At 38.6% G+C, this 20,283-nt stretch overlaps 1 protein-coding gene across 6 annotated transcripts in view; it reads left to right on the top strand.

Annotated features, from left to right (window-relative positions):
• The window catches only part of LOC105468161 (ankyrin repeat domain 44), a 325,806-nt gene that overhangs the window by 254,216 nt on the left and 51,307 nt on the right, over positions 1 to 20,283 (top strand). The gene's annotated exons all lie outside the window — the stretch shown is intronic.

Below are 20,283 nucleotides of genomic sequence, written 5' to 3'. Positions count from 1 at the left end.
CTCCCTTTCTCTTCAATATTGGACTGGGAGTCCTAGCTGGTGCAATAGAGGAAAATAAGAAATAAAAGTGTGGTGGACAGAATGGCCCTGCAATTACTCTAGAACCTGTGAATATGTTACCTTACGTGGCAGAAGAGACTTTGCAGATGTAATTAAGTTACAGATATTAAGATAGGTGGTAGGTTAATTGAATATGCATATAGGAGAAATAATTCTTTCCTTCTACCTCATATCATACACAAAACTCAATTCAAGATGGATTGATAAGGGTATAAGGTCATTATACAAAAGGCAACTGTATTTTATATACCAGCAACAAAAAACAAATTTAACTAAAATATTTTAAAATACCATTTACAAAAATATTATCATTTGTACTAGTATCTAAAATATTATATAAAATGTTATTTCCATAAAAACTGTAAAACATTATTGAGAAAAATAAAAGATGTCCTAAATAATCAACTTTGCCCTTTCCATATACGAGGTTAATATTCTAAAAATCAATTACTTTCCTACATCCCAGCAACATCAAATAGAAAATGAAATTTTAAAAAGATATCATTTACAAAAAATTACAATTTTCAATAGCATAAAAAGTATTAAATGCCCTTACCATAAACTATAATACATTATGGAGAAAAAGTAACTCTGTTTCAATAAGTAGAAAAACATAATTATTTCTATAAATTGAAAGATTGTGAAAATAGCAACTCTTCCCAAACACATTTACAGATTCATCAAAATCCCAGCAAGGTTTTTTGTGTGTGTAAATTGAAAAGCTGATTTTAAATTTTATACAGACATTCTAAGGTTAAAGAATATATAAGGCAATCTTGAAAAAGAACAACCTGGGGACTTAGACTTCCAGATACAAAAAATCTGTTACAAAGCTATAGTAATGTCCCAGCACTTTGGGAGGCTGTGGCAGGAGTATCAGTTGAGGCCTGCCTGGGCAATACATGTGAGACCCTGCCTGTAGAAAAGAATTTAAAATTAGCCAGGCATGGTGGCATATCTGTAGTCCTACTTACTCTGGAGCTGAGGTGAGAGGATCACTTGAGCCCAGGAGTTAGAGGTTATAGTGAGCTATGATAGCACTCCTGTACTCCAGCCTGGTGGCATAGCAAGACCCTGTCTCAACAACAAAAAACCTTTAGTAATGAAAACAGTATGGTATTAGAGCAAAGACAGATGAACTAACCAAAAGAACAGAATAAAAAGTTGAGAAAAACAGTACGGTATTAGGGCAAAGATAGATGAACTAATCAAAAGAACAGAATAGGGAGTTGAAAAATGGATCCACACATATGTGGTATCCTGATTAATGATAAAGGTGCATAGCAGTTCAGTAAAGAAAATTATCTTTTCACCAAATAGTGCTAGGTTAATAAAACATGTGTATGGAGGAAAATGAATCTTCTTTTACCATATACAAAACTGAATTCGAGATAGATTGCAGATCTATATGTGAAAGGTACAACAATAACGTTTTTAGAAGAAAGCATAAGAGACATCTTCATGACTCACAGAAAAATATCTTTTAATAAGATACAAAATTAACCAAAGGAATAACTGGATATGTTGGACTCTATTACATTAAAAACTTTGTCCATTAAAAGGCACCATTAAGAGAGTACAAAGGCAAGCTTCAGAGTACAATACATGTATATGAAAAAGGTCTTGTACCCAGAATATATAAAGAACTCTTACAGAACATATAAAGAAAACTTAAAAGCCAATAAGAAAAAAATAGATAACCCAGTGGAAAAATGGGCAAAAAACTTGAACAGGCATTTCACAAGAGGTTATCCAAGTATTTATAAATATGTGAAAAAAGTACTCAGCTTTAATAGTAATCAAGGAAATGCAAATTAGAACTACAATGTGTGTGTTAGTGTTCCATTGCTGCCATAATAAATTGCCATAGATTGAGCAGAATTAAAAGAACACAAATTCATTATCTTACAGTGTTACAGGTTAGAAATCCATTACAGGTCTCAGCTCAGGGAGAGCAAAAGGCTTTAGAGAATGAGAAATAGAACAGATAAGTTTTGCTCTATGAGGGTGATTTGAGCAGCTGCAGACCAGTGTATGAGCATGGAGTGGATGAGAGCCTATTAGTCCAAAGAACTGCCTCTTTTCCTCAATTTGCCTTTGGCTAACGCCACCTGGGACCATATCTCTCCCATATTCTATGGCCTCTAAACGTTCACTACCATGGCATCTGTACAGAAGCTAGTCTGCAAATGGTGCTTTAGCCAAAGGGTTACTAGGGTTATTCTTTTAAAAGAGCCCTTGGAATATTCTTATGGCCTTACACTCATCAGAAAAGTGTCATAAATCAAACAGGAATTCTCCAGTGGTTAACAAGTTGGAACTGGAAATAGCTAGTGTACGAGATCACTTACCTGCTTCCAGGATCACTGTGAGCGTAAGTTATGTCTCACTTACTGGCTAATATCAAGACAGCCTCACTAGCTGAGTGGTATGTACAGGGAATTTCTTTATTTTGTGCTTGTACAGGCACTTTATTGTCTTTTGTTTAACTATATAGACTTTAATTTTAAGAGGACATGTTTCTTTTCAATGGTGACATTTGTAAATGTATGGTGTGGCTCTGCCTTTGAACCTAAAATAGATGCTGATTTTTTTTTTTCTTGAAAGTTGAGTTATCAACTATTGCTTTCATGTGCATAAGTTCAGTTGCTTGAGTTTTCTTAGTATTATAGCAAAATAAACTGTTTCTCTCAATTATTTGTTGATCATAAGTTTAGGTAAGCTTACATTATTTCACATGCTATAGAAATATTTGTGCTTCACATAGGCCAACATCAGGTATTCTATATTACCAACATAAGAATTTCATTAAGTTTTTACATTACATATAAGTTTAGACATTGAGTGCAAATATAATTATATTTCAGATCTTTTTCAAGGTTTGAGCCTTGTATCTTCAGTATGTCCTATAATGAGCCAGGTTGTGATCTGATATCTATTCTCCTCCTTTATCTTTTCCTTTGAACTGTACCTTGCCAGAATATAGGAATATGTGTACTTATCTGTAGAGCTATAATGTTAGAAGCCCTTTGATAAACTAGTTCTTGAATAAAAGGTTAACATGTTACCCATTAGCAACATGCAGCACAGCCAGTTATATAAGTAGGTAATAATGGGTGAGATTTTTGATTTGATTAGTATTATGGCTGGTTATTTACCTTTTCCAGCATAAATAGCCATATCAATATTTAAAGGATATCAGTGGGCCAGTTACAGTGGCTCAGGCCTGTAATCCCAGCACTTTGGGAGGCCAAGGAGGGTGAATCACCTGAGGTCAGGAGTTCGTGACCAGCTTGGCCAACATGGTGAAACCCTGTCTCTACTAAAAATACAAAATTAGCTGGGTATGGTGGCGGGCACCTGTAATCCCAGCTACTTGGGAGGCTGAGGCAGGAGAATCACTTGAACCCAGGAGATGGAGGTTGCAAACAGCCAAGATCATACCATCACACTCCAACCTGGGCAACAAAAGCAAAAGTCCATTTTTTTTTTTAAAGGATATCAGTGTAGGCAGAAATGAATTATAATTAGATAATGGGATAGAAAGAATGGGTATAAATAACTGCCCTATTTCAGGTTGTTTTCTGATTATAAAAACTGTCTGTGCTTAATTGTAAAAATTGTGGAAACATCATAGAAATATAAAAAGAAAATAGAAATCCCCTATGATTCCACCATCTAGACATAACTACTATTTACATTTTGGTTTATTTTCTTCCAGTCTTTTTTCTTGTGTACGCAAATGGATGTGGGTGTGGGTGTGTGTCAGGGTAAGTTTTAAGTATCTCAAGTTCTTTTTTTGTTTTGTTTTTTGAGATGGAGTCGCGCTCTGTTGCCAAGGCTGGAGTATAGTGGTGCCATCTCGGCTCACCACAGCCTCCGCCTCCGCCTCCTGGGTTCAAGCAATTCTCCTGCCTCAGTCTCCTGAGTAGCTGGAACTACAGGCGCGCGCCACCATGCCTGGCTAATTTTTGTATTTTTGTGGAGATGGGGGTTTCACTATGTTGGCCAGGCTGGTCTCGAACTCCTGACCTCAGGTGACCCACCCACCTTGGCCTCCCAAAGTGCTGGGATTAGAGGTGTGAGCCACCACACCCAGCCTATCTCACGTTCTTAAAAAGCAACAACAAAACAGGAAATAATTTTTAAAGGACAGAATTATTTTAGATTATTAGGAGTGGAGCAGTCAGGCATCAATTTAATTTAAACTTCAGCACAAGGAATATTTTGTTTAGAACTTGGCTAAAAGAGACAAATTGGGGCCATCTGGTTTTAATCCCTCTTTTACCAGCTGAGCCGAGCAGCTCACCTTCTCCCCAGTCTTCACTTCCTTCCCATATTCTTTGGCAGAGCTATATACACCCTGGCATGATTACCAAAACAAATTAATGCTTCTTAGGTCTGCTTGTAATTAATAACTCCCAACAGAACATGAGTCTTCTGTGGACTTGGAACGTTGCCTAATTTTCTCTAAGATAAGTAATTAGATGGCTGAGGACTGATAACACTCTTTCCTCTGAGCCTCTGCCAAACAGCCTACATCTGTAATGTGGGTAAGATGATTAAAATCTAAAAATGGCTAGAGGTTTTCTTATGTGTCACAACACGGAAGGTATTTATTGCACTTCATCCCCCAAGCCCAACATTTCCCCAAACAAGAAGAGATTTAAAAATGGATCAAGAAAGGCTATTCCTAAAGTCATTTAGATGGTTTGGTTAACATCTGTTGTCTATTTTATTCTCCATTCAACTCACAAATTTTCTATGCAGTCAAATTAAACGCGAAGGATGGATTTCTCACTAGCCATGAACACTATCAAGTTGATGGTTACACTGTTCCTTGGAACCTGGGCTATACACCAGTGGGTCCATGTTCACTAAATTCCTTTATGAGAATATATTGGAGTATTCCCATCACAGGGCTTCTATTTGGCAACTTATCTTCCTATTATGAAGCTCAAAGTCAGAGCTCTGTACTGCCTGGATGGTAACCCCAAAGTTTCAACAAGAATAATTTTTTAATCTACTTTTATTTCCTTAAAGCGGGATTTCTCAACCTTGGTACTATTAACATCTTGAACAGGATAATTCTTTGTTATGGGGGACTATCTTGGCATTATAGGAGGCTTACTAACATGCTGGCCTCTGCCCACTAGGTGCTGCTAACTACCAGCATCCCACTTAACGTTTTTACTCCAGACACTGCCAAATGTCCCCTAGGGGTTTCAATGCCCTGGTTGAGAATCTCTGCCCTAGAGAATAGTATTAGCATCTCAGTGGTGACAATAAGATAAAGTAGACCCTTATTTATAAGTGAGATAATAGCTGGAATTCTAAGCTAGTACTATTCATTTATCTTTTCAACAAAGTTACTATTAAGTGATTCAGAAGGCACATGTGGAGAGCAGTTGATTAAATACATATTCTGATTTGTCAAGACACAGTGACTCACACCTGTAATCCCCACACTTTGGGAGGCCACGGCAGGAGGATTGCTTGAGTCCAGGAGTTTGAGACCAGCTTGGGCAGTGTAGCAAGACCCTGTGTCTACAAAAAATAAAAAATTAAAAAATTAGCTGGGTGTGTGTTGTGCACCTGTAGCACCTTTAGTCCTAGCTACTCAGAGGCTGAAGCAGGAGGATTGTTTTGAGCCCAGGAGTTTGAGAGTGCAGTGAGCTGTGATTGTGCCACTGCACTCCAGCCTGGGTGACAGAACAAGACCCTGTCTCTAAAATAAATAAATGAGTAAATGAATATATATTCTGATTTAGCCAAGCTGGCACCTCCTAGTGACCATTTGGAAGAGAATTACAGTTTTGAGAAGGTTGGGCTCTATTGTGTGTGAGTCATCAGCACCTTAAAGGTGATAAGAAAGGATAGCCAGGTACAGTGGCTCACACCTGTAATTCCACCACTTTGGGAGGTTAAGGCATGTAGATCCCTTGAGCCATGGAGTTCGAGACCAACCTGGGCAACACGGCAAAACCCCGTCTCCAAAAAAATACAAGAATTAGCTGAACATGGTGGTGTGTGCCTGTAGTCCCAGCTACCTGGGAGGCCGAGGTGGGAGAATTGCTTGAGCCCAGGAGGTCAAGGCTGAAATGAGCCATAACTGTGCCACTGCACTCCAGCCTGGGCAACAGAGTGAGACCCTGTCTCAAAAAAAAAAAAAAAAAAAAAAAAGTAAGGGAGACATTTGAATCATTTCATATATAGAGGTATTCCAGGGTACTAGGGTACTATGCTTTCATATAACTCAGCACAGTTGAGAATAACCAAGGGTAATTTATACGCTCTGTAAGTAAAACTTAAAAAAAAATAACCTGATGGCTCACCAACAGAAGGTAACAGTAATATAATTTAATTAGCCCAATAACTAATTTTCTGAGTGGGAAAGTTTTATTGCAATAAAAGATATTGTGAATTTTAGGCTGGGCGTGGTGGCTCATACCTGTAATGCCAGCACTTTGGGAGGCCAAGGTGGGTGGATCACTTGAGGTCAGGAGTTCAAGACCAGCCTGAACAATATGATGAAACCCCATCTCTACTGAAAATACAAGAATTAGCTGAGCGTGGTAGTGGGTACCTGTAATCCTGGCTACTCAGGAGGCTGAGGCAGGAGAATTGCTTGAACCCAGGAGGTGGAGACTGCAGTGAGCCAAGATCGCACCACTGTACTCCAGCCTGGGCGACAGAATGAGACTCTGTCTCAAAAAAAAAAAAACAAACACAAAAAACAATGATACTGTGAATTTGGAATAAGGAAGAAGTAGAATGCTTTGTTATTGATGGTTGGTGTGGTTTGGATATGTGTCCCCACTCAAATCTCATGTTCAATTGTAATGGCCAGGGTTGGAGGTGGCCTGGTGGGAGGCGATTGGATCATGAGAGCAGTTTCTCATGAATGGTTTAGCACTGTCCCCCTTGGTGTTGTCATCGTGGTAGTGAGGGTGTCCTTATGAGATCTCATCATTTAAAGGTGTGCAGCCTCTCCCCGTTCTCTCTCTTTCTCCTGCTCCAGCCGTATGAAGTCCTGGTGCCCCCTTTTCCTTCTGCCATGATTGTAAGTTCCTGAAGCCTCCCCAGAAGCCGAGCAGATGCCAGCCTCATGCTTCTTGTACAGCCCTGTGGAACTTCGAGCCAGTTAAACCCATTTTCTTTATAAATTACCCAGTCTTAGGTATTTATTGATAGCAGTGTGAGAATGGACTAATACAGTGGCCAAGGGGTGTCTTGGCCAAGATTAAAGAGACAGATCATTAGATTAGCTTAGAAGGAAGAGTAATATATGTTAAAATTGGAAAAGTACCCCAGGAATCTTCTTTCTTTCTTTAATTAAAATCACTGCTATGGTCAAATTCTTAAGGTAGACCTGGGCATGGTGACTCATGCCTGTAATCCTAACTTCTCAGGAGGCTGAGACTGGAGGGTCACTTCAACCCAGAAGTTCAAGTCCAGCCTGGGCAACATATCAAGACCCTGTTTCTAAAATTTAAAAAAAAAAATCTTATGGTAGAGATTCAGAAAACCATCTGGTTATCCTAAAGAATATATAAAGCATGAACATATGAGGCATATTTGATGTGAAAATGTGAAAGTTGAGTAAATGAGAATGTGTTTCCTCCACAGTATAGTTCTTAAATATTAGTGTCTGATTGTGTAGGTGTTATTGGAGGGTAAAACAAGGACTTCTCGCTACCATGTACAGATTCAGAAGTCTCCAGTTACCCTCCATTGTGGTGTCCTGGGAACTTATAAATGTCATGGAAAAATCCTTTGCACACAAATTATTAGAAGATGGCAAATTTTTAATGAAAGTTTATATGAAAATAGGTCTATTCCTAAAACTATAAAAACCCTAGAAGAAAACCTAGGCAATACCATTCAGGACATAGGCATGGGCAACAACTTCATGACTAAAACACCAAAAGCAATGGCAACAAAAGTCAAAATAGACAAATGGGATCTAATTAAACTAAAGAGCTTCTGCACGGCAAAAGAAACTACCATCAGAGTGAACAGGCAACCTAGAGAATGGGAGAAAATTTTTGCACTCTACCCATCTGACAAAGGGCTAATATCCAGAATCTACAAGGAACTTCAACAAATTTACAAGAAAGAAACAACCCCATCAAAAAGTGAGCAAAGGATGTGAACAGACACTTCTCAAAAGAAGATATTTATGCAGCCAACAGACACATGAAAAAATACTCATCATCACTGGCCATCAGAGAAATGGAAATCAAAACCACAATGAGATACCATCTCACTCCAGTTAGAATGGCGATCATTAAAAAGTCAGGGAAGAACAGATGCTGGAGAGGATATGGAGAAATAGGAACGCTTTTATACTGTTGGTGGGAGTGTAAATTAGTTCAACCATTGTGGAAAACAGTGTGGCAATTCCTCAAGGATCTAGAACTAGAAATACCATTTGACCCAGCGATGCCGTTACTGAATATATACCCAAAGGTTTATAAATCATGCTACTATAAAGACACATGCACACATATGTTTATTGTGGCACTATTCACAATAGCAAAGACTTGGAACTAACCCAAATGCCCATCAATGATAGACTGAATTAAGAAAATGTGGCACATATATACTACGGAATACTATGCAGCCATAAAAAAGGATGAGTTCATGTCCTTTGCAGGGACATGGATGAAGCTGGAAACCATCATCCTCAGCAAACTATCACAAGGACAGAAAACCAAACACCGCATGTTCTCCCTCACAGGTGGGAATTGAACAATGAGAACACTTGGACACAGGGCGGGGAACATCACACACTGGGGCCTGTCAGGGGGTGGTGGCTGGGGGAGGTATAGCATTAGGAGATATACCTAATGTAAATGACGAGTTGATGGGTGCAGCAAACCAACATGGCACATGTATACCTATGTTTCAAACCTGTACGTTGTGCACATGTACCCTGGAACTTAAAGTAAAATAAAAAAAAAATAAAATACAATGAATACATTAAAAAATAGGTCTATTTAGAAAAACACAATGTAAAAATAAATTTTTTCATAATTTGCCAGAATTTCACATAAAATATTTATTCATATAGTTAAAAATAAGGGTCAAGATGTAAGTTCTTAAAGGAGTCTGAAAAACTATTTCAACAAAGAAATTGTAGATGTATGGTGGGTTTTTGTCTTTTTCTCTTAGAATCAGATACTTTTAGTTCCAGAGGGCATTTGTTATGGGCGTTCAAAAAATTCACTGACACTCTTTTTTTCTTTTAGACAGAGTCTCGCTCTGTTGCCTAGGCTGTAGCGTTGTGGCACAATCTCGGCTCACTGCAACCTCCGCCTCCCGAGTTCAAGTGATTCTCCTGCCTCAGCCCCCTGAGTGACTGGGACTACAGGCACACACCACCATGCCTGGCTAATTTTTGTATTTTTAGTAGAGATGGAGTTTCACCATGTTGGCCAGGATGGTCTTGATCTTCTGAGTTCATGATCCACCCTCCTCGGCCTCCCAAAGTGTTGGGATTACAGGCGTGAGCCACCGCGCCCAGCCCACCAACACTCTTAAATTCCCCCTCCCTGTTTTGGAAAACGCTACAAGTCTTTCTCTAAGTTCCTATAAAGCATATTGAGTATCTCTTACCAGTAAGACATTGTCTCACTAGTCCTTCAAGATGAGAAATTCTTTCTTCATTAATTTATAGTGGTTATTAGTGAAATGGACAAACCATTTAATTACTCAAGTGATCATATTAAGCCCAGTGTGTGTATTTTCCAAGAATAATTAGATGCCATGGTATTTCATGTCCACTTGCATTTGTAGAGGATTGCATTTTGTTAGTCATCTTAAAATAGTAATTCTGGGCCGGACACAGTGGCTCATGCCTGTAATCCCAGCACTTTAGGAGGCTGAGGCGGGCAGATCACTTGAGGTCGGGAGTTCGAGACCAGTCTGGCCAACATTGTGAAACCTCGTCTGTATTAAAAATACAAAAAATTAGCCGGGCATGGTGGTACATACTTGTAATCCCATCTACTTGGTAGACTGAGGCAGGAGAATCGCTTGAACCCAGGAGGTGGAGGTTGCAGTGAGCCGAGATTGTGCCATTGCACTCTAGCCTGGGAGACAAGAGCAAAACTCCATCTCACACACACACACAAAAAAAGTAATTCTGTTACCTTATTTACCAATGGTGATAAACATTTAAAGAAAAATTTAATAGTCTTCTAAAGACAGTTATTCATAGATAGCTGTAAATGCTTTTTTAAGGCTAACTTTTTATTCATTTCTTTCTCACAAGTTGAAATTAATTTCTATTCATGGGCCAGGTTTTGTCTGTTTGTTGTGTTGTAAACATGGCTCAACTCATATTTTACTTTACCTATGAAGGATGAGTAAAGATTTACAAAGTCTTAAAAGAGCAAGATTTACTTTTTAAAATGTGCTTACTACTAGAACAAGAATTGAGAGACAAGTATACGATTTCCAACTGGGCACGAAAGAACAGGTGCAAATATTATGGAGCTCTTTTATTTTATTTATTTATTTATTTATTTATTTATTTATTTATTTATTTATTTTGTTTTTTGAGATGGAGTCTCACTCTGTCGCCCAGGCTGGAGTGCAGTGGCGCGATCTCGGCTCACTGCAAGCTTATGGAGCTCTTTTAGTGAAAGACAGTTTCTTACTCTCTGAGGTTTCTGTAGCAACAGGCTCCTGGGAGAATGACTGCTTCGATGAGCCTCAAAAGTATAAATTCAGAGATAGAAGTGAATAATACTGGAAATGACGAACTAAGACCCAGTAAAGCACTTCTGCATGCACCACACCTCAAGCTACCCTAAAATTTGATTTAAATTACTGGAAAGATTAATATTTGATTTAAATTACTAGAAGGATTTTGCCGATTACAAATCAAAAGCCTTAATATTCTGCTTCTTGGAATTCAGCATCAGGAAATCATCATGAATATTCATAAAGATTCAGCCACACAAATGTTTATAGCTGTCAGTACCAGTAATAATAATAATATCAAAAAGGGAACAACCTAAAAGGTCAACAATAGGGAAGAAAGTTAAATTACCAGCACACTATTGCACTGATTTATTGGAATGCTATGTGGCCATAAAATGGCATTGCAAAAGAATATTTAGCAGATGGGAAAAATATTCACTACATATTAAGCACACACAAAAATAATGCATGCATCATGATTTATGTATATTTCTAAGATGTTATATGACTAGTAGAGTACATACTGAAATGTCGGTTGGTTATCTCTGGCTGCTGCCATGAGTTATGGGTCATGTTATTTCCTTTTTCTTTTCTTGTCTGTATTTTAAAGACAGTTTACAATTATTTCATTTTTTTCAAATTTATACATCAAAAAATTTATTGAGTATCTTCTCTGAGTCAGCTACTGGTCTAGAGTCAGGTACCTTGTTAAATAATGCATGCCTTCTTGAGTATATGTTATTTAAAAGTTATATAAAAAGTCAATGGAAAAGAAAACATTTGTCAGCACTTAAAAGTTCATTTTAAAGAAAAGTTAAGCTTATCAGAGTGACCAGTGCTGTTTAGAAGAGTAAGATTCCACGCCTGTCTTTAGACAGAGGAGGAGTAACAGGGACCTGAGCTTTCAGACTCTCTTGCTTTCTTCCTGGTACTTAAGGAGCTTTTAGGCTATGAATGAATAATGCGTGGAAATAAAATGACACTACAGGTGGGATTGTATCTCAGAGTTAAGGCAGAGGACTTTAAGTCTCTACTGTTAGTGGTTGGTCCTGTTAAAAATAAAATGCCTTCAGAGCAGTTGAGACCATGGCAGCCTGACCTCATTATTGTAGGGAAGAAAGCGTAACAATACAACTTACTTACTGCAGTTGAGGAAGGGAAGATGAAGACAGAATTATCAGCTTAGGTAGAAAGGATAAGAAGAAGAGCTCCTGTCTGTTTAGCAAAGACAAGACAGCCACGAAAGCATCATAAGACAAGCTTGTATAGCCCAGTTGCTTCCCTCTTACCAAAATGGAAAAGGAAAAACAAAGAAGGAAGAAATTCAGCTTATGGTTTAAACTGTGCAACTATAGAAACCACCAGAACCTTTGATAATTCTTTGGCATTTTAATAAAATCCACCATTAATATTTAATTTTGATAATTTGAGTTATTCTTTCCAAATTCAGCAGCCTGTCTGAGCACAAACTTGGAAACTTTATCCAAAGCTGTTACAATGAATAAATGCTGAAATTAAGCTCTACTTAATTTTTTTTGCTTAGGCATAAAACTTCCTTTTTATAGCTCTTTTATGGCATTGCTAGGAATTTGTGTGTATAAACTATTTACAAATCGATGGCTTGCTTTATTATTTTAGGACCAAGTGAGATCTTAGTTTGTGCTTTGGTATGTTGTTAGAATTAGAAGGGCATTCATCGAGATCATGTCACTTTTCAGGCATATACTTAAAAACTGACCATCATAGACCAGACGTGGTGGCTCACACCTGTACTCCCAGCATTTTGGAAGGCCTAGGCGGGCATCACCTGAAGTCAGGAGTTCGAGACCAGCCTCGCCAACAGGGCGAAACCCCGTCTCTACTAAAAATACAAAAATTAGCTGGGTGTGGTGGTAGGCACCTGTAATCCCAGCTCGGGAGGCTGAGGCAGGAATTGCTTGAACCCAGAAAGCAGAGGTTGCAGTGAGCTGAGATCGCACTGCTGTACTCCAGCCTGGGCAACAGAATGAGACTCCATCTCAACAACAACAACAAAAATTGACCGTTATAAATAAATGCCAGGCACCCTTCTGAGGAAAGCATACATTATGGTTAGACTTTAAAACTGGAATGTGCAGTTGGAAACTGCAGGAGCTGGTGTATAATCCAGTTCTTACTCTGTTTATCAACCATTTAGGAAATTTCAGAATAATTTGGCATCATAAGACAAATTCTGAAAAAATCTTTCTATTATGGTGACATATAGAGAAGTATTCCAAAATTTTTATGCAGTTATGTTCACTGCCATTTTAATTGCTTAATAAATAAAATTCCAAGAAACATAGTAAGTAAACAAAAAAGAAAATATCCAACAAATTGAATTTATTTTAAGATGTGGACTCTTCATTTTAATTGTTTGATCACTGATCCCTTGACTTTAAAAAGATCAGAAATAAAAATCACACTTCTATTATAATTAATTTTTGGCACTAGTTTTATAAATAGATAATTCTTATCTAACCTTAAGCAGTTCACTTTATGAATTTGGCAATCAAGAGTGAAATTAGTGCTTTCAAATATGTCCCTGCCTAACCCATACACTAAATTAAAGAACCCATGATACAGCATGTGTCCTGAAAGAGGGGGGAAAAACATCCAGTTTTGACTACCACACTGTTGTACAGCAAATAAAGGCAGTTTAGTCTCCCCTGTGTCAAGTTAATAGCATCACTACCTATTTCTTAAATGGAACACTGAATTTTTTTTACCTGCCTTTCATCTGCATGCTTAACATGTTTGATGCCCCACATTTTTAAAAATTAAAAACAAAACTTTGTCCATGTTCAATTTTCCATAATTTTTAGGGTGTAAAAAAGTATTTTTAAACATGACTTTTAAAATGAGGCCTTGTCAGGTTGGCTCATGCTTGTCATCTCAGTGCTTTGGGAGGCCAAGGTGGGAGGATCACTTTAGGGCAGGAGTTTGAGGCCAGCCTGGCCAATATGGTGAAACCCCATCTCCACTAAAAATACAACATAGTGAGACCCCCATCTCTACAAAAAAATTTTTAAACGCCTTGTCAAAACTAGAGCAAAGTCATTCTAATAGGTAATGGGGAACAACAAGGAAGGAACTTTACAAGTATACATTTCTATTATATTAAATTGCTCTTCTGAATGATATAGAAGAGCAGTTTTTGAAAAACCTCATTAAGTAATGAAGGAACCAGTAAGATGCTAAAGCTTTTCCAAGGAGCATCTGAGGAACAGACCATGTATAGGCACTTTAATACAGTAATAGTAGAATGAGATTACTAGGTTAGATACAAAACTGGTTCATGTACAGGGCAATAAGCTATGACCTCTGGAGGCTTTTATTTTTTGTTTTTTTCCTACCAGACAGCAAAAGTTTTATCTCTGCTGGAAACAGGCCGGGCACAGTGGCTCGTGCCTATAATTCCAGTACGTTGGGAGGCTGAGTAGGGCAGATCACTTGAGGTCAGGAGTTTGAGACCAGCTTGGCCAACATGGTCTCTACTAAAAATATAAAAATTAGCCAGGTGTGGTGGTGCATGCCTGTAGTCCCAGCTGCTCGGGAGGCTGAGGCAGGATAATCACTTGAGCCCAGGAGGCGGAGGTTGTAGTGAGCTGAGATGGCTCCACTGCACTCCAGCCTGGGTGACAGAGTGAGAATCTGTCTCCAAAAAAAAAAAAAAAAGGCTTACGTCAGCTGGAAGCAAATCTACAAGTTAACGTGTCATTTTCACAGAGAAATTGCCATTAATTAACATTATACTAAAAAAATATAATTGGTGGGCCTGTTTTTTTGTTTTGTTTTGTTTTGCTTTTTTGTTGAGATGGAGTCTCGCCTCGCTCTGTGGCCCAGGCTAATTTTTGTATTTTTAGTTGTATTTTTAGTAGAGATGGGGTTTCAACATATTGGCCAGGCTGGCCTCAAACCTCTGACCTCATGATCTGCCTGCCTCAGCCTCCCAAAGTGCTAGGATTACAGGCATGAGCCACTGCGCCTGGTCTGGGTGGGCCTGTTAAATGATGCTTTTGAAAGGACATGAAATTATCCTCTCTGCCTTCTTTTATAAGTTTAGGATCATTTTTCTTAACAATGGGGAATCTATCAATAACCTCTTGCTATTTACCCTTCTTACTCTCTTGCCTCCTAAACTTCTGCTACCCATGAGTGATATGATAATGGCTAATTAACATAGACCTTTCATTTTTGTCCTCCTCTCCCCTGCCCCTTCACACACACACACACGCGCACACACACACACACACACACGCAATCACTACCACACACATGTAATGCAGGAATCCAAAAAGAGCATGAAAGAAAATCAGGTGCCTCTTCCACTGATAGAATACAATATATCCAACTTAATGCTAATATAGAAGAGTGACTTAACCTTTGAAATACTCTGCAAAATTCATAAGTTAAATAGGTATGGTCTAGGTCATTCCCTTAATATGAATATCAAGGGAATAGCCAAAGGGTTTCATTGTACTGAAATTTCCTTGCAACGATTCCTGCCAGATTGAAATGAACTTGCAGCACTCATAATCATATCCCAAGCAGAGGTATTAAGGGTGCATCCAAGGTGTATTCTGCTGGTATCAGCAGCCAAGGCATTCATTTTGTATCTGAGGTTAGTGCTTCTGGAATTTGCTGGTGGCTGTCCCCTCAAAGATTTTCTTTGGTACCTTTTCCAGCTGTCTCTCTTCTCTATCCTGTCTCCGAGATGTAAATATTCCTTCCCTCTTTTGGTTCACTACCCACACAAAAGAATGAAACCAAATTCAATTATAGGAAAGTATTGGCACCAGATAGAATTTCTTTATTAAGGTGAAGTATGATTCTGCTTAACCCAGATAGAGTAATTTTATATTTTTATTTTGCTTGAGAAAATTTGAATTTGGGAATTCTCCCACTACTTAAATAATTTTAACCCAAAGCTGCTGTGGGACCTCCAAAATAATATGGGAACACTTTGATTATTTTTTTTTTCACATTTGGAGTGGCTTCTGCAGCAATTCTTTGCAATACTTTCAAGAAAGTTAAAACCCCTATCTCCTGTGCAATCACTCTTGGTTTCTTTCAGCCTTGGATGACTCCTTATGTTTTTAGTAACCACAATGCCTTATCCCAGATGATAGTGGCTTTATTTTGTATGAGTTAATCTTAATTCTCTTTCTCATCTGGAACACCTATGGCGAGATGAAAGGAATCATACTGTCTTCTTATTTCAAAAACACATGCTCTGGCGTTTTCTGGACTGGTTTAGGTATTCTACAACCAGAAAACATGTTTGGAATTCTTTTACTGGTATCTCACCTTTTTCATAGTATTGGTCCATCAATTAAATATAAAAATTTAATTTTGATGAATTTTCTTTACTTCCTTATGACCCCTGAAATGTAGACAACCCAAGGTCATCTCATGATAAGTGATTTCATCACCTTGTAGCAGTAAACTGACATTGTGGTTTAGAAAGTCATACTTACCCTAGAGCATTTTTCAGTTACCAGACTATGTTCTGTGAAAGGTCAGGTTTGTTTATTTGTTTGCTTGTTTTGCTGATCGGTCGGTTGGTGTTTTTGTTTTTATAAGACTTTTATTTTTCTAAGGGTAGTTTTAGGTTTACAGCAAAATTGGATAGAAGAAGGCTCAGACATTTCCCCTATACTCTCTGCTCCCCTCCCACCCCATGCACAGTCTCCCCCATTATCATCATCCTCCACCAGAGGGTACATTTGTTACAAGTGATGGACCTACAGTGACACATCAAAATCACCCAAAGTCCCAGAATTTACCTCAAGGCCCACTCTTGGTGTTATACATTCTGTGGGTTTGGAAAAATGTATAATGCCAGGTATTTGCTCATCATCATAGTATCATTCAGAGTGTGTCCACTGCTCTGTCTTCTGTGCTCTGCCTGCTCATCCCTCCTCCCAACCTCCAACCCCTGGATTTTAAAATATAGCAATGAATATTCTTTCCTTTTTTTTTGAGACAAGGTCTCACCCTGGTGCCCAGGCTGGAGTACAGTGGTGTGATCATGGCTCACTGCAGCCTCAACCTCCTGGGCTCGAGTGATCCTCCCACCTCAGCCTTCTGAGTAGCTGGGACTATAGGCACGACCATTATATTTGGCTAATTGTTTTCTGTTGTTGTTTGTAGAGACAGGGTCTCACTATGGTGCTGAGGCTGGTCTCAAACTCGTGGGCTCAAGTGATCCTCCCAGGTTGGCCTCTCAAAGTGCTGAGATTACAGGCATGAGTCACTGCATCCAGCTTCAAATTGTTTTTATAAAGGGAAAATTTATCCAAAATATAAGATAACCAGTAATGTTTTTTATAATTCTGAAGTGTCAAAGCAAGCAAGCAAATGTGTTATCATCCAATAATTAATTCCACTAATGCTGTCTCATTCACTTACCACATTTAAATTCAGTTCTATAAACATTTATTGAATGCCTATTACATAGTGTGGTTAGTCCCTGCCTCTAAGGAATGTGCAGTTTAATGGCCATGAACTAATGCACTCAACCAACAGTAATACTGGCCAGAATGTATTATTGCTTTAATAAAGCTATACTAGTCATAAAAACATCAACCGCTTACATTTTTATTGGATATGGTGCAGAATATAGCTAACGAGACCTTGGAAATCATCTGATTCAACCATTTCACTTTTTAATAGAAATTTATCTTATTCTCTAGTAATGATTATTTGTTGTAGAAAGTTTAGAATATGCAAAAAAGTAGAAACAAGAAATCAAAACATCCACAGTTTCACTACCTCCACTCATATGAACGTTTTGGTTTTCTTCCTTCAAGTTTCCTTGTTCATGTATTTTATTTTTTACATCTATTAGGTAAGATTGAAGGTGTAATTCTGTATGTAGATTTTTTTCATAACATATCATGACATAATCCTTTCCCAATGCCATTAAAAACTCTTGGTAAACATTTTTGATCACTAAATCATATTCAAGTATTAGCTCAACCATAACTTAGCTGTTCTACAATTTGGGTTGTTCATACTGTTTCACTATGAAATGACTTTGGGCTTAAAACTTTATCAGGATCGAATCTCTGAAGTAGGTTTACTAGGTCAAAAGTATATGAACATTTGTAAGGCTCTTGCAAGGTAGTTTTAAATACCATGCATTTTGCATGTTGCGTTTGGATCTCTTTTCACAGTGGATTTCATTAGCCTTTCCTTACACATGCTACAGGCTCTTCTGCCTTTTAATTGGCAAGGAAATCATCAGGAACTGAATACACATTGGAGGGTGGAGATAAGCAGAGTCATCAAAATCTGCTTCCAAGAAGAAATGGAAACTTAATGTAGCTAAGCTTTCAGTAGCACCCTCCTCAATTTCTGTTATTGCCTTTTAAAGTTGTCTAGACCGCCTATAATCCCAGTACTTTGGGAGGCTGAGGTGGGTGGATCATTTGAGGTCAGGAGTTCGAGACCAGCCTGGCCAACACGGTAAAATCCTATTTCTACTAAAAATACAAAAATTAGCTGGGCATGGTGGTGGGCACCTGTAATCTCAGCTACTTGGGAGGGTGAGGCAGGAGAATCACTTGAACCTGGGAGGTGGAGGTTGCAGTGAACTGAGATCGTGCCACTGCACTTCAGCCTGGGTGACAGAGTGAGACTCTGTCTCTAAATAAATAAGTAAAGTTACATAGGCCTTGACTTATGTAACTATAGAAAGTTAATGGTTCCTTGCTTATGGAATTGGAGTGGGGGGAGACAGAAATTAAATGAGATTTGATTCATACATACATTCATACAAACTACCGAGTTTCTGGTAATTGTTGTTAATAACAATTTCAGCGAACACAGATTCTCCTAATAGCTGTGAAGGATGTGAGTGGAATCATGAGAAAGAGATGGCCACTACTACTACAGATATGCCACCTTGGAGATGAGAGTTTATTTGGGGCTGAGCCTGAGGTTCTTTGTGGATATGCAGAAAGGTTGGGGGTCCACTGGGGTCTAGCATGGTTTGGCATATCATATCAGTTCTGAGACCAAAATGCCTATGGGATCTCCCAACCCCAAACCAGGCCCCTGGGATCCTCTGAAGGGAGGGGATTGACACAGGCTGGGTGGTCTGGAACTTCTGCAGACTCAGCCCCTCATTCTGGGCTGAGCCAAGGCCAGGTCATAGCCTGACCAGTACTGGCTGCACAGTTGACTCAGAAGTGGCCCTGAAGTTGCCTGAATAGCTTTCATTCTTCAGCATAGACAAGCAGAATGTGAGAGAATTTGTGACACAGACACCAACTTTCCAGGGGTCCTGGCCTGCTTCCACCCCTTCATAGACTTGAACATCCATAAATGTCCTTTCAGTCTTCACTGCTAAAAGATAAAGAAATCAGTTTTTAACTTCTCCTCAGAGAACCTCCTTTACGTGATCCCCATGGATATTTTCTGATTGGTTTTCTAGCTTCTCCCATCCCTCCTAATTTGTGGAAACCAATGTGTAGTTTAGAAGCAACATAAGGGAGGCTTACCTCAGACACACCAGCTATACTTTTCTCTTTTGGCAGTCTGAGTCATACTCACTTTCTATTTTCTTAAATTTTAAACTGGTGTAGATTAGTTTGAGGTCTCTCGGGGCCCCTGGATTTTTCTCTGCCATGTTTTCACATAGTCTAACATAATCTATACTATTTATAAAGCTTGGCTTCCCAGCTCAAGTGTTATATTTATGTGTTCCCTCACAAATTTGGATGATAAGATTACTGTTTTGTTAACTCAGCAGCCAGTTGGCTTACCATTGAGTTCCTATTTGTTCTTGATTTTTTTTTAATCAGACAGATTCACTTTGTAGAAGAGGCTTAAATTTAACCTTCTATTGCCTTTGCTGCTTTTGAATCCAAAGCATTGAGATACTGTTCGTGTGAGTCCTCCAATCCTGTGGAAATGCCTCCAGATTGAGAAACTGTCCTATGAATTATTGTAATTTCAAATACAATAATATTTTTGGACCAAAAACTGCATTGTGCATCTCAGCCATTCCCCCAACTGAACCAGAGAGTTCATGACTTACAAATAAGACAGCTGAAAAGTTGGCTTGCACTGTTGTACTGCCTTCTTTCCATATTCTCTTCAGGCACCCATCTTCACTTCTCAGTGGGAGTTTGAGGTTGATATTTCAACCTCAAATCTGATTATTTTTCACCCAAACAGAATCCTGGCAAACACATGGTGGTAGGTGAAGGCTATGGAGAAGAAGCGGGGTCAAGCAGTGCTGGACTCTATGTAGAAGCTTCGTGAATGATTAATCAGTTGAGAAAAGAAGTAGTTTGTGGGTGAAAAATAAGATTAGGTAGTCCAGATGAAGGTCTTATTATTAAGGCAGACATTTTAATAGGTTTTTTTTTTTTTTTTTTGCAGAGGACCAAGTCAGTCCTTGGAATGAGTGCAAATTTTATTGTGCCAATAGAAGCCCATGGTGACATACTAGATATACACATTGGATTTATGAATGTA

The sequence above is a fragment of the Macaca nemestrina genome, chromosome 11 (assembly GCF_043159975.1).
Source record: "Macaca nemestrina isolate mMacNem1 chromosome 11, mMacNem.hap1, whole genome shotgun sequence".
NCBI classification, from domain to species: domain Eukaryota; kingdom Metazoa; phylum Chordata; class Mammalia; order Primates; family Cercopithecidae; genus Macaca; species Macaca nemestrina.
The sequence above is the reverse complement of the archived record's forward strand: the minus strand, read 5'-3'. Positions and strand labels throughout refer to the sequence as shown.